Raw genomic sequence first — 11,245 nt, forward strand, 5'->3', positions numbered from 1 at the left:
ATAGAACAATTGTATATATTTATGCACCTAACATGGAAACACCCAAATACATAAAGCAGCTAATAACAAACATAAAGGAAATAATCCATAGTAACACAATAATAGGGAAGTTTAACATCCCACTTAGATAAATGGAACAACCATCCAAAAACAAAATCAACAAGGAAAGAGTGCCTTAAAATGACACACTAGACTAGATGGACTTAAGAGATATATTCTGAACATTCCATCCTAAAACAGCAGAATACACATTATTTTCGAGCGCACATGGAACATTCTCCAGAATAGACCATGTATTAGGTCACAAAACAACTGTCAACAAATTTAAAAAGACCAAAGTCATACCATGAATCTTTTCTGACCACAATACTATGAAAGTAGAAATCAAGCACAAGAAAAAAATCTGGAAAGACCCTAAATACATGGAGGTTAAATAGCATCTACTAAGCAATAAATGGTTCAACCAAGAAATAAAAGATGAAATAAAAAAATACATGCAAATGAAAATTTAAACACAATGGTCCAAAAATCTTTGGCATGCAGCAAAAGCTGTTCTAAGAGGGAAATTTATAGCAGTACAGGCCTACCTCAGAAAGAAAAAAAAAATCTCAAAAAACCAACTTAGCCATATGCCTAAAGGAGCTATGGAAAAAAAAGAACAAACAAAACCCTAAATCAGTAGAAGGAAGGAAATAATAAATATTAGAGCAGAAATAATCAAAATAGAAACTAAAAAAAACAAAACAAAAACAAAATACAAAAACAATAGAACTGGTCCATGAAACCAAGAGCTGGTCCTTTGATAAAACACAAAATTTGATGAATTTTCAGCCAGATTCATCAAAAACAGAGAGAGGAGGAGGGAGGGACAGGGAGGCAAGGGGCTCAAATGAACAAAATCAGAAGTGACAGAGGAGAAATAACCACCGACACCACAGAAATACAAAGGAGTGTAAGAGAATATTATGAAAAGTTAAGTGCCAACAAATTGTACAACCTAGCAGAAATGGATAAATTCTTAGAAACTTACAGCCTCCTCCAAAAACTGAACAAGGAAGAAATAGAAAATTTGAACAGGCTGATTAACAGCAATAAAACTGAATTTGTAATAAAAAAAAAAAAAACTCCCACCAAACAAAAGCCCAGGATGAGATGGCTTCACAGGCAAATTCTATGTAACTTTTAAATAGGAGTTAATAGCTATTCTTTTCAAACTATTCCAAAAAATAAAAGAGGAAGGAAAGCTTCCAAATTCATTCTATGAGGCCGGCATTACCCTGATACAAAACCAGATAAAGACACCACAAAAAAAGAGAACTACAGGCCAATCATCTCTGATGAATACAGATACAAAAATCATCAACAAAATATTAGCAAACCAAATCCAACAATACATTAAAAAAATCATTCACCACGATCAAGTGGGATTTAGTCCTAGGATACAAGAGTGGTTCAGTGTTCACAAATCAATCAACATGGTACATCACATCAATAAGAGAAACGATAAAAGCCATGTGATCATTTCAACAGATGCGGAAAAATCATCTGACAAAATACAACATCCATTCCAGATAAAAACCCTCAACGAAGTAGGTTTGGAGGGAACATACCTCAACATAGTGAAGGCCATGTATGAAAAACTCACAGCCAATATCATAATCAATGGGGAAAAACCAAGAGCCTCTCCTCTAAGGTCAGGAACAAGACAAGGATGTCCACTCTCACCACTTGTATTCAACACAGTACTGCAAGTCCTAGCCACAGCTATCAGACAAGAAAAAGAAATAAAAGGCATCTAAATTGGTAAGGAAGAAACAAAATTTTCGCCATTTTCAGATGACATGATACCGTACGTAGAAAACACAAAAGACGCCACCAAAAACCTACCAGAACTGATAAAATTTTTTTTAATTTTTTTTTAACGTTTATTTATTTTTGAGACACAGAGAGACAGAGCATGAACGGGGGAGGGGCAGAGAGAGAGGGAGACACAGAATCGGAAGCAGGGTCCAGGCTCTGAGCCATCAACCCAGAGCCCGATGCGGGGCTCGAACTCACGGACCGCGAGATCGTGACCTGAGCTGAAGTCAGACGCTTAACCGACTGAGCCACCCAGGCGCCCCCAGAACTGATAAATTAATTCAGCGAAGTCACAGGATACAAAATCAATGCACAGAAATCCATTGCATTTCTACACACTAATAATGAAGCTGCAGAAGAGAAATTAAGAAAACAATCCCATTTACAATAGCACCCAAAATAATAAAATACCCAGGAATTCACTTAACCAAGGAGGTGAAAGACCTGTTCTCTGAAATCCACAAAACACTGATGAAAGAAATCGAAGATGGCACAAAGAAATGGAAAGATATTCCATGTTCATGGACTGGGGAGGTGCGGGAAACTCAAGGCCACAATGGCTCATGTAGAGGCCCTCTTAGTGTCTGTTGCTCTATGGACCACACACAGGATCACCAGAGACATCTGAACTACGAACCAGAAAAATCCATCAGATTGCTGCTGCCTGCCCCCACTCCGCCTGAGGATGCTTGAAGCCTGTCATACAGATATGTCACTGGCAGACACTGGGTTTATAATTTGCTCCAACCATTACCTGTGTTTTCCTTTTGTTTCCATAGAAATGCCTCTCATTAATTAACCTTATTGCCTGCTGAACAAGGCAGAGTGTGTACAAAAGCCAACACCACTTGCGACACCTAGATGAACTCCTGGGAAGTAAGGACCCAGATAATCAGGCAGCAAGTCACATGGGTACAAGAGGCCCCTGCCCCCCACCTCCTTTTTTAAGGTGGCAGAGACTGGCTTACTGATCCATTCTCTTGGATACCCACTGGGATCAGATCAGCTTTCGAGATTCCCACCCCTGACTACACCGTTACTATTGCTTGGAATACACTTGGGGATGAAATTAACGTCACATAGTGCCAAACTATGTAGAAAAATATAACTACCTCTGATGCCCCCTCAATTAGCACAAGGGACCAAAAGTTACAAGTAGGTCAAATCCTTCTGTTTCAAAGCCCCGACCACACCCTAAATCAGCTGAAGCAGTAACAGAAGACAGAGCTCCGCTCACGCTCCATAGAAATGCAACGAAGGACTCACGATGGGAAATTCTAACCGGAAAAGTCTTCACATGTCTGACACCGTGTTGCTTCTGTTTCCCTTGCTGCAGTGACCTACAGGTTAGAACTTTCTGCTTAGCCCTGCGTGTAGGCACGTTACAGCTAAGGTTTACCAAAACTGCTCTTTACCCAACACCTACCTCACCCGAGGAGACAAGGAAGTAACCAAAGCACCATCACCCCCAATTCTTCAAGATTGAGGAAAAGTCATAACTCAGGGAGGAATTGACTCCATGCCCCATAGGGTTAATGAGGTAGAAATTACCAGAAAACTGAAAGCCTGCTTTTGAGAGAAGTGCTTCTCCCTAACTGGCTGTAACTGGCTATTATGTCTCCCAGTCCCCACCAACAAAACCGCTGGATGTCCCTGCAGCAGCCTGGACTCATTGGGTTCCTGCCTGGTAACAAGCAAGGCCCTGCTTTCCTTATGTGAGATAAGGAGAGACCCCATCCAGGTTATCCCAGCCCTCAGAGTGCGCCCACAGCCCCCTCTCCTGGTCCTGAGATAACCTCCTGACGGGGGACTGAATTTCTGAAGTCTCTGCCCCAGAGTCACCATGGAACGTATGTTACGCGTATGTTTCCTCAGTGGGAACACGCTCTAGCTTCCCTCTTGAATGATCAAGAATTTTCCCACCTTTTAATCAAGACTCTTTGGCTTTTTCTCCTAAGTCGATTCCAACATCACATTGGTTCCTTCAAGTTGTACTTACTAGAATTCTTTTTCTGTCCACGAGTCATTGTTTTAAATGTTTTACCAAACGCAAAAACAGACAGTCTAAGCCAAGCACGCGTACTGTTTGCTCACCGGTTGGACTTTATAGAGAACATGTTATCACTTTTAAGCTTCCCACCGGTTCTGTTACAGTAAGTCCCCAACAAGGAACTAGGAGTGAAAAAATACATTATGTTCATACCTAGCAACAGGGACTTGATGGGCCCTGGACAGACAATCCAGGCACCCTGGCAACGAGGGACTGGAAAACATAAGGTTGATCGTCAATGCTTTCTGAGGAAAGATTACTGATCAAAAAGGGGAAATGATAAAGGAAAATTTCAACTTTTGATGTTTGTGGGTCCTGCTCCTGGGCTCCCAGGGAAGCTAGACTTGAACATTTACCAAGGTCAGAACGACTCAGCAAAACCTCTCCGAGCGTGGGCTTTATTTCTGTCCCGTGCACACACTGTACATCTGCTTTGTTAAAAAATAAATAAATAACCAAAAGGAGCATTGCAGACATAAAAAAAAAAATCTCCCTGGTTCCCGTAAGATTAAATTCATACAGCCTTGCACACACTAAAAATATAAAATAGATTAAAAAATAAAAACATAAAACAAAGTCTGTAACTGTTTGGAATGTCCTTTGTCATGACGATTTGTAACTCTTCATGAAAAGGAAAAAACACAAACGTATAACCCTGTACCACATGACCCTTCCCCAGAGGACTCTCTTTTTGTGAAGACAGGTACCCTGGGCAGCTGTCCTAACTTGGGCTCGAGGAAGACTCTTTTCCTTTCTCTTTAAAATCAAACAAATTTTCTTTTAAATGTATATTTTTTTGAGAGAGAGAGAGAGAGAGAGAGAGAGCGAGCGCGCTCAAGCGAGTGAGAGAGAGTAGGGAAGGGGCAGAGAGAGAGGGAGACACAGAATCCGAAGCAGGCTCCAGGCTCTGGGCTGTCAGCACAGAGCCCCACGTGGGGCTCGAACCCACAGACTGCAAGATCATGACCTGAGCTGAAGTCGGACGCTTAACCGACTAAGCCAGCCCCTCGCTTTAAAATTTTTTTTATTTTTTGTTTAATATAGCGAATTGTCAGATTGGCTTCCATACAACACGCACTGCTCATCCCAACAAGTGCCTCCTCAGTGGCCGTCACCCATTTTCCCCTCTCCCCCACCCCCATCCACCCTCACTTTGTTCTCTGTATTTAAGGGTCTCTTGTGGTTTGCCTCCCTTCCTCTCTGTTTGTAACTATTTTTCCCCTCCCCCTTCCCCATGGTCTTCTGTTAAGTTTCTCAAGATCCACGTATGAGTGAAAGCACATAATATCTGTCCTTCTCTGCCTTTGTTCATTTTGCATTGACAACTTCTCTTCCTTAGAATGACAATTTGGGGGGGGGGCACCTGGGTGGCTTAGTTGGTGAAGGTCTGACTTCGTGTCAGGTCATGATCTCAGCAGTTCCTGGGTTTGAGCCCCGTGTCTCGGGGCCTGGAGCCTGCTTCGGATTCTGTGTCTCCCCCTCTCTCTGTCCCTCCCCCGCACGTGCGAGATCTCTCTCCCAAAAATAAACGTTAAAAAAAAAAAAGAGTGACGACTTTTTGTATGGAATTTAAAGAAGGAATGACAGCAAATTAATTATGCTTGTATCTTTACACACACAGACACACACACACACACAACACAGAGGCACACATTTCCCCAGAAAAACATTTGAATTTTTGAAAAGTCTCTACTTGTATTAATAAGAAACAAAGCTATTTTCTGGGTTTGGATAGAACCGCAGCAGAACTTAAGAGCTGAGTACGAGACTCCATAATTCATAGCTAAACTCCAAATACCTCCTACGGATGCAAAATTGCTCATTTTACCCGCTCATCGTGGCAGCGCTGGAAACCAAAGCCGCCTCTTGGGAATAATACTTGGGAATAATAGCAGGCTGCACGGAGGAGACGGTGCACGGCACCCACGCCCCAAACAATGACGTCACAGAGTCTCAGCACAGATGGACGCACTTACAGGTGCGAGTTAAATGCTCAATTAACAGCCCCAGTTAGACTCCCCGGAGCACCTGTGGGCACACTGCTAGTTCTGGAAGGCAGCGCCCAACTGCAGGGAAGGACAGATGCAAACTATCAGTGAACTTGGAACCAGCAGACCTGGGGTGAGGGCTGCAGGGGTCCTTCCGAATGCCCCAAGTTCAGGGCTTCGCAGAGAAGCCCTCATAGGGGGACAGTCTCCATGAAGTCCACATTACCTGATGTTTCCGAGATGGCTAATTGGTGGAGGTTGGGCGGTGGTCGGGTGTTCTGGGGATCGACTCTCCAGCAAGGCTGGGATCCGCGTCTAGAAACCCCCCAAGGGTTCTCCGGGACCGTGGGCATTCGCCAGCCGGGTCTAGGAGTGAGTCAAGGCACACCTGAAAACAAGGGACACGCAGCCCGGGCAGGGAGAGCCAGCGTGCCCTTATGCGATCGTGAGCATTCTCCCGAGCGCCGGATTCTGTGTCTCCAAGCAGGCCTATGAGGGGACTCAACCGGTGACCGCGGGGCCGCAGGGTCTCAGCCCCTGCCCGCCGTCCCCGAGCAAGTCCTCGAGGAGTGAGGCATCTCCCCGCCCGGCCTGCTGCACCTGGCGGCCTGTCTGCCTCCCAGGCCTCGCCGGGCCCCCTGCCCTGGCGGGTGGGGGCCCCGAGCACCGCCTCTGGCTGCTTCTGGCCACGGCGTCAGCTTGGGCTCCGGACGCGAGGAGGCCGCTGGAAGGAGCCGGGCGGCACCGGTTCCCAGAGCTGCATTCAGGCCCTGGCCGCCCTGGCCGCAGCTCTCGGATGTGCGGACTCCTGTCCCTTCCGCGGCTGCCGCTGCCCCTGCTCGCCGACAGCCCGCCCTTCTGAGCTGGGCCAGTGCCGCCTGCGCTGGAGGGGGGGTGGTGGGGGGTGGGCGCGGGCTGTGTCACCTCCCGCCGGGGCTCCCGGGCTGCCACCGCGGCCGCCGCGCCGCCTGCCAGGCCCCGGCCCCCCGCGTGCCACTTACCCGAGCGTCGCCGTTGGGCGGGCGGCCCAGCGCCGTGCCTCTGCTGCCCTCTGCGGGCGGCGTCCACGCGCGACCTGAGCCGGCGGGGAGGAGCCCTGCCCCCTGCCTGGTGCGGGCCTGGGGTGGGGGCTGCTGCGGGGGCGAGGGTCGACTGGGGGCGGGGCTGGCGGGGGTAAGGGGGTAGGGGGACTGGCCGGGGGGGGGGGGGGGGGGCGGGGAAGAGTGGAGGTCGACTGTGGGGCGGGGCTGGCGGGGGAAGGGGGTAGGGGGACTGGCCGCGGGGGGGGGGGGGGCGGGGAAGAGTGGAGGTTGACTGGGGGGGCGGGGGTAAGGGGGTAGGGGGACTGGCCTGGGGGGGGCGGGGAAGAGTGGAGGTTGACTGGGGGGCGGGGCTGGCGGGGGTAAGGGGGTAGGGGGACTGGCCTGGGGGGGCGGGGAAGAGTGGAGGTTGACGGGGGGGCGGGGCTGAGCGAGGGGGCGGGGCTGGACTGGAGGTCGCGGAAGTCGACTGGGGGCGAGGCTGGCGGGGGGTGGTGGGGAAGCTGGGCTGGGGGGCGGGGGACGGGGGTCGACTGGAGGAGCGGGATCGATTGGTGGGGGCGGGGATCGCCTGCAGGGCCCTTCAGCTGCGGGCCGAGCTGCGGGGGGGCGGGGCTGGCTGGGAGAGCCCTGCCCTCCGCTCCCGGGAAGGCGGCCCTGGTCCTGCCCCTCGGTGCCTGCGGCTGTGCGCAGGTCTCACCTGCCGCGGGAGACGCTCCCCGAGGCCTGCGGGCTGGACGTGACCCGGCCGTGCTCGCCTGTCGGGAAGCAGAGAGACCAGCACGATGAGGGGCTCGCACACGTTGACCGAGCGCGCGTTTCACAGGACCCGAGCCCCTGGGGACCCTCAGGCGGCCGTCACGTTGCGCATTGACCGGAGCCCCAAAGTTCACGTGGCCTGTGCGTGGGCACCGAGCTGTTTCCTGTTCTTGCCAGTGCCTGGAAACCCGTTCCCCAAATATTTTTCAGGATGCAGTTCAAATGCGAATTGTCAGGCCTTTTTCATACTGTTTTGGTTAAAGATAAAAAAACCCCAAAAACCCAATTCTAGACATTCCGAACAATATTAGCTCCACTTTATTGACTGCCGGCCAAGCACGACTTTAGGAATTTCCATCCATAGCTCACATCATTGTCCCCCCCTGAGCGCTTGTGTCTGTTCCACCAGGGAGAAAAGTTAGGCTCTGAGAGGTTAGGACACTTGGCCCAGGACACACAGCGGCAGCAGAGACAGTAGCCCGCTCAGGGACTCCACGTTTGTGTTCTGCACACCAGCGCCACCTGTTGGTCCTCACGGCCTCTCCTCACTGCAGCTGTCCTTTCTGCGGGGCAGGTGACCGGCCCTCGCACCCGGCCTGGTCCCCCCCCCCCCAACCCCTGTAACCGCCCTCCCACCCCCGCGAAGCAGCTCCCGGGACGCCGGGCACAAGCATCGCTCCCGCTCTAGGAGGACAGAACTGCATCAGTCCAGCTGTCCTGGCAGCTGGCGGACTGGCCATGAGTGAGTGTGGGGGATGGGTAATCGGGTGGGTAAGCCACCAAACGCAGTGGTTTGCCATCACATTCCTGGCTACCTATCAGTGGCCACCTGGTGCCCGGCGTGGTGAGGCCCTGACGCAACGTGGCACAAAGCGGCAGCCCCCCCCCCCCCCCCCCCCCCCCCCCCCCGCGTCTTCCCCTTTCTCCGCGGGAACCATAGAAAACCACAGGCAAAAAAAGCACCATTACTAGCCAATGTCACAGAGAGCTGAGTGGGGACTCCCTGCAGAGTCAGAGCTGGACGACACGACACGGAGCAGGGCAGCGGCGGGGGGGGGGGCGGGGGGGGGGGGCTGCGTTTCTCTGGCCGCGTCCGGCTGCCGCGGGCCCAGCCGGTGGCTTCATGCGGCTGGTTGCTCAGACCCAATTGTGTACTGTCGCTAGCCCTGTCCTGCTTGTCATGAGGGTGCATTTTGTGACTTTCTAAAGTGGAAAGGCCTTCAGTTTCGTGTGTGAAGACCCGGGAGAAGTTGCCCGGGGCCGGAGGGAGGGCGGGGGCCTCCTGCGCGGGGCCCTCTGCTAAGGCCTGTCGGAACCTACGGAAGCATCTGGATTGTCCTGCTCCTGAGCGCACCTTCATGGACAGGAGGAGTTTTCATTTTAGCAGGGGGCCCGCCTGCATCACGACCAGCCCCGGGCACTTATGGGGCCAGCGAGGGCTTCCTCGTGTGTCAGGGGCTCAGATGACGAGCGTTTGGGATTGTATGGGCTGCCCATGCTGTGTAACAAATAACCCACCATTTACCGACTAAAACCCACAAGCATCTATCGTCTGGATTCTGAGGGTTGGGCATGCGGCTGAGGTTTGGCTGGACACTCTGGTTCACGTTCACAGCCCAGCTCTCAGCCGGGAAGCAGCCCGCCCGGGGGAATCCGCTGGCCGGTGGGGGGGGGGCTCCATTCCTCCCCTCCTGCCACCCCTTAGGGCTGCCCGAGGGTCCTCACGTGTGGCACCGAGTTCCCCAGACTGTGATGAGATGGGGGAGGGGGGGTCACTGTCAGGCGGTGGTCAAGTTCACGGAGCGCAGTGGCTGAATGTTTGAAGGAATGTTTGTGACGTCTGTGCTCAAGTGCCGACAGCTGTGGTGCGTCGTGACGTTGGTGGGGCCGGTGCTGTGCTGTGAGGCTTATTCCCCGCCGTCCGCTCCTCCCCGGGGCCCCCGGACGGCCCTCTGCTGGCTCCTGAAGGAGGACAATCAGTGCCGCCTCCTTCCGTCCCCCGCATCACGGGGAGGTCATCCCCGCTTCTTCCCAGCCGCCGCGCGCCCCGTCTCTACCCACTCTGCCTGACACAGAAAAAAGAAAGGCTCCCCCTGTCCCCAGACGGCCTGACATCAGGTGGCAAGATGCTGAGTCCATCTGTGGAAGATCACCCCCCCCCCCCCCCCCCACAAAGCCACTGAGGACACCACGGCCAAGATGGAGCGTGTGGTTTTGTGACCCGGCCAGAAGCTTCTCCCAGTGCTAGCATCCTCCGGCCTGTCTAGGAGCCCCGCCCCCTCCCTTCCCACGGTGGCCCCAGATGTCAGGGTCCGCGGCCAGAGAAGCTCGCCGCTCCTCACGGAAGGTGTTGCAAGAAGGAATCCTGCCCGTCGTGGTCCAGCTCTGTTTTCAGGGATGTTAGGTTGACCCTCTGAAATTGGCGGCAATAGAAGTATTTACGGCACAGAAATCCGCAAACGCTACAGACGGGCGCTTGTAACGGTTTTCTCCCGGAGACGCGCTTTCCCAGCACACGGCCGGGACGGTCATCTACGTCCAGCTCAATGGGCTGTCTTCTTCCTCTGAGCGCAGGGATGGCTCATTCAACATATCATTATTCTGACTTGTAGACAATAGTAAGATGCCTGTAAAAAATGGTTATTTAGAAACTATACATTTCTTAACATAATCGGAGGCATAAAACTCCAACAATCTGCTTGCGTTCAAAAGCAGAATTGGGGGACATTGTTTGGTGCATTTTTAGTCAATGAGTTTGCTATATATATTTGGTTTTAAGATGCCCCCTCCCCATAAGGAATACGGGCAGCGAAATCTACTTGACCCATGACAGTAGAGACCCCAAGCTCCCCTGGGGTCTCATGGATGGCAGTGATTTATATGTCACTGGCTCCGCCCACTGCTGTCTTAATCTGGGACATTCGCCTTCTGAGAACACCCTTCCAAGAGTGCGTGGGAGAGAGCCCAGCACAGACACCGGCACAGGGCTTCCGTGGGATCGGCAGGACAGATGCCCCGCCCCGCTTGTGTGTGTGGCCTGTCCAGACGTACGGGGCAGCGTGTCCCCTCTGGAGCCCTTCACGACCCTGGGTCCGGCCACGTCGACCAGCAGAGCACGGGCTGCAGACCCTGGGCTGCCAGGGTGGCCCCGGATCCCCCGGAGGAGTCACCGGATGGATGCTCTGTGCGTTCCTGCTGAAGTGGGGAGAACGCCCACCTCCCAAGCTCCTCACCTGCCTCTCTCCTGGGAAATGGGCCCGTCAGCTCTGGCTTGAGCTCCTGTCACAGAGTTAGAGCCTTCCAGTCACTTTCTCTCCAGGCGCCTGGGCAGAAGGCCCCTCCTGTACTCTTTCCCCCGAAAACAAACCAATCGGCACCACCCAAACCAAAACCAAACCTATTATTCAAGTGCTTGGTGGTCACAGTGGGTCACAGGTCACCTGTGCCCAGATAGGGCTAAACTCTGGCTTAGGACCCAGTGAGAGCCCCCTTTGGAGGGGAGCTCAGTGGTGGCAGGGGCCCCATTCTGGCAGCTAGCCATCTTCCTT

General features: G+C 52.5%; 1 long non-coding RNA gene across 6 annotated transcripts in view; it reads right to left on the bottom strand.

The window, feature by feature from the left end:
* Positions 1-7,078, bottom strand: part of LOC131508688 (uncharacterized) — a 29,919-nt gene extending 22,841 nt beyond the window's left edge. The window contains exons 1-2 of one of the 6 annotated variants that reach the window (XR_009260100.1): positions 6,900-7,078; positions 6,125-6,264 (exon numbers count right to left, since the gene is read on the bottom strand). This is a non-coding gene — a long non-coding RNA (uncharacterized LOC131508688). Of the gene's footprint in view, positions 1-4,063; positions 4,156-4,266; positions 4,341-6,124; positions 6,874-6,899 lie in introns of those variants that run through there. The other 5 variants (XR_009260099.1, XR_009260102.1, XR_009260101.1 and 2 more) reach the window with 5 other exon arrangements.
* Positions 7,079-11,245: the final 4,167 nt, after the last annotated feature.

This window comes from Neofelis nebulosa, chromosome 4, assembly GCF_028018385.1.
Source record: "Neofelis nebulosa isolate mNeoNeb1 chromosome 4, mNeoNeb1.pri, whole genome shotgun sequence".
Lineage (NCBI taxonomy): Eukaryota > Metazoa > Chordata > Mammalia > Carnivora > Felidae > Neofelis > Neofelis nebulosa.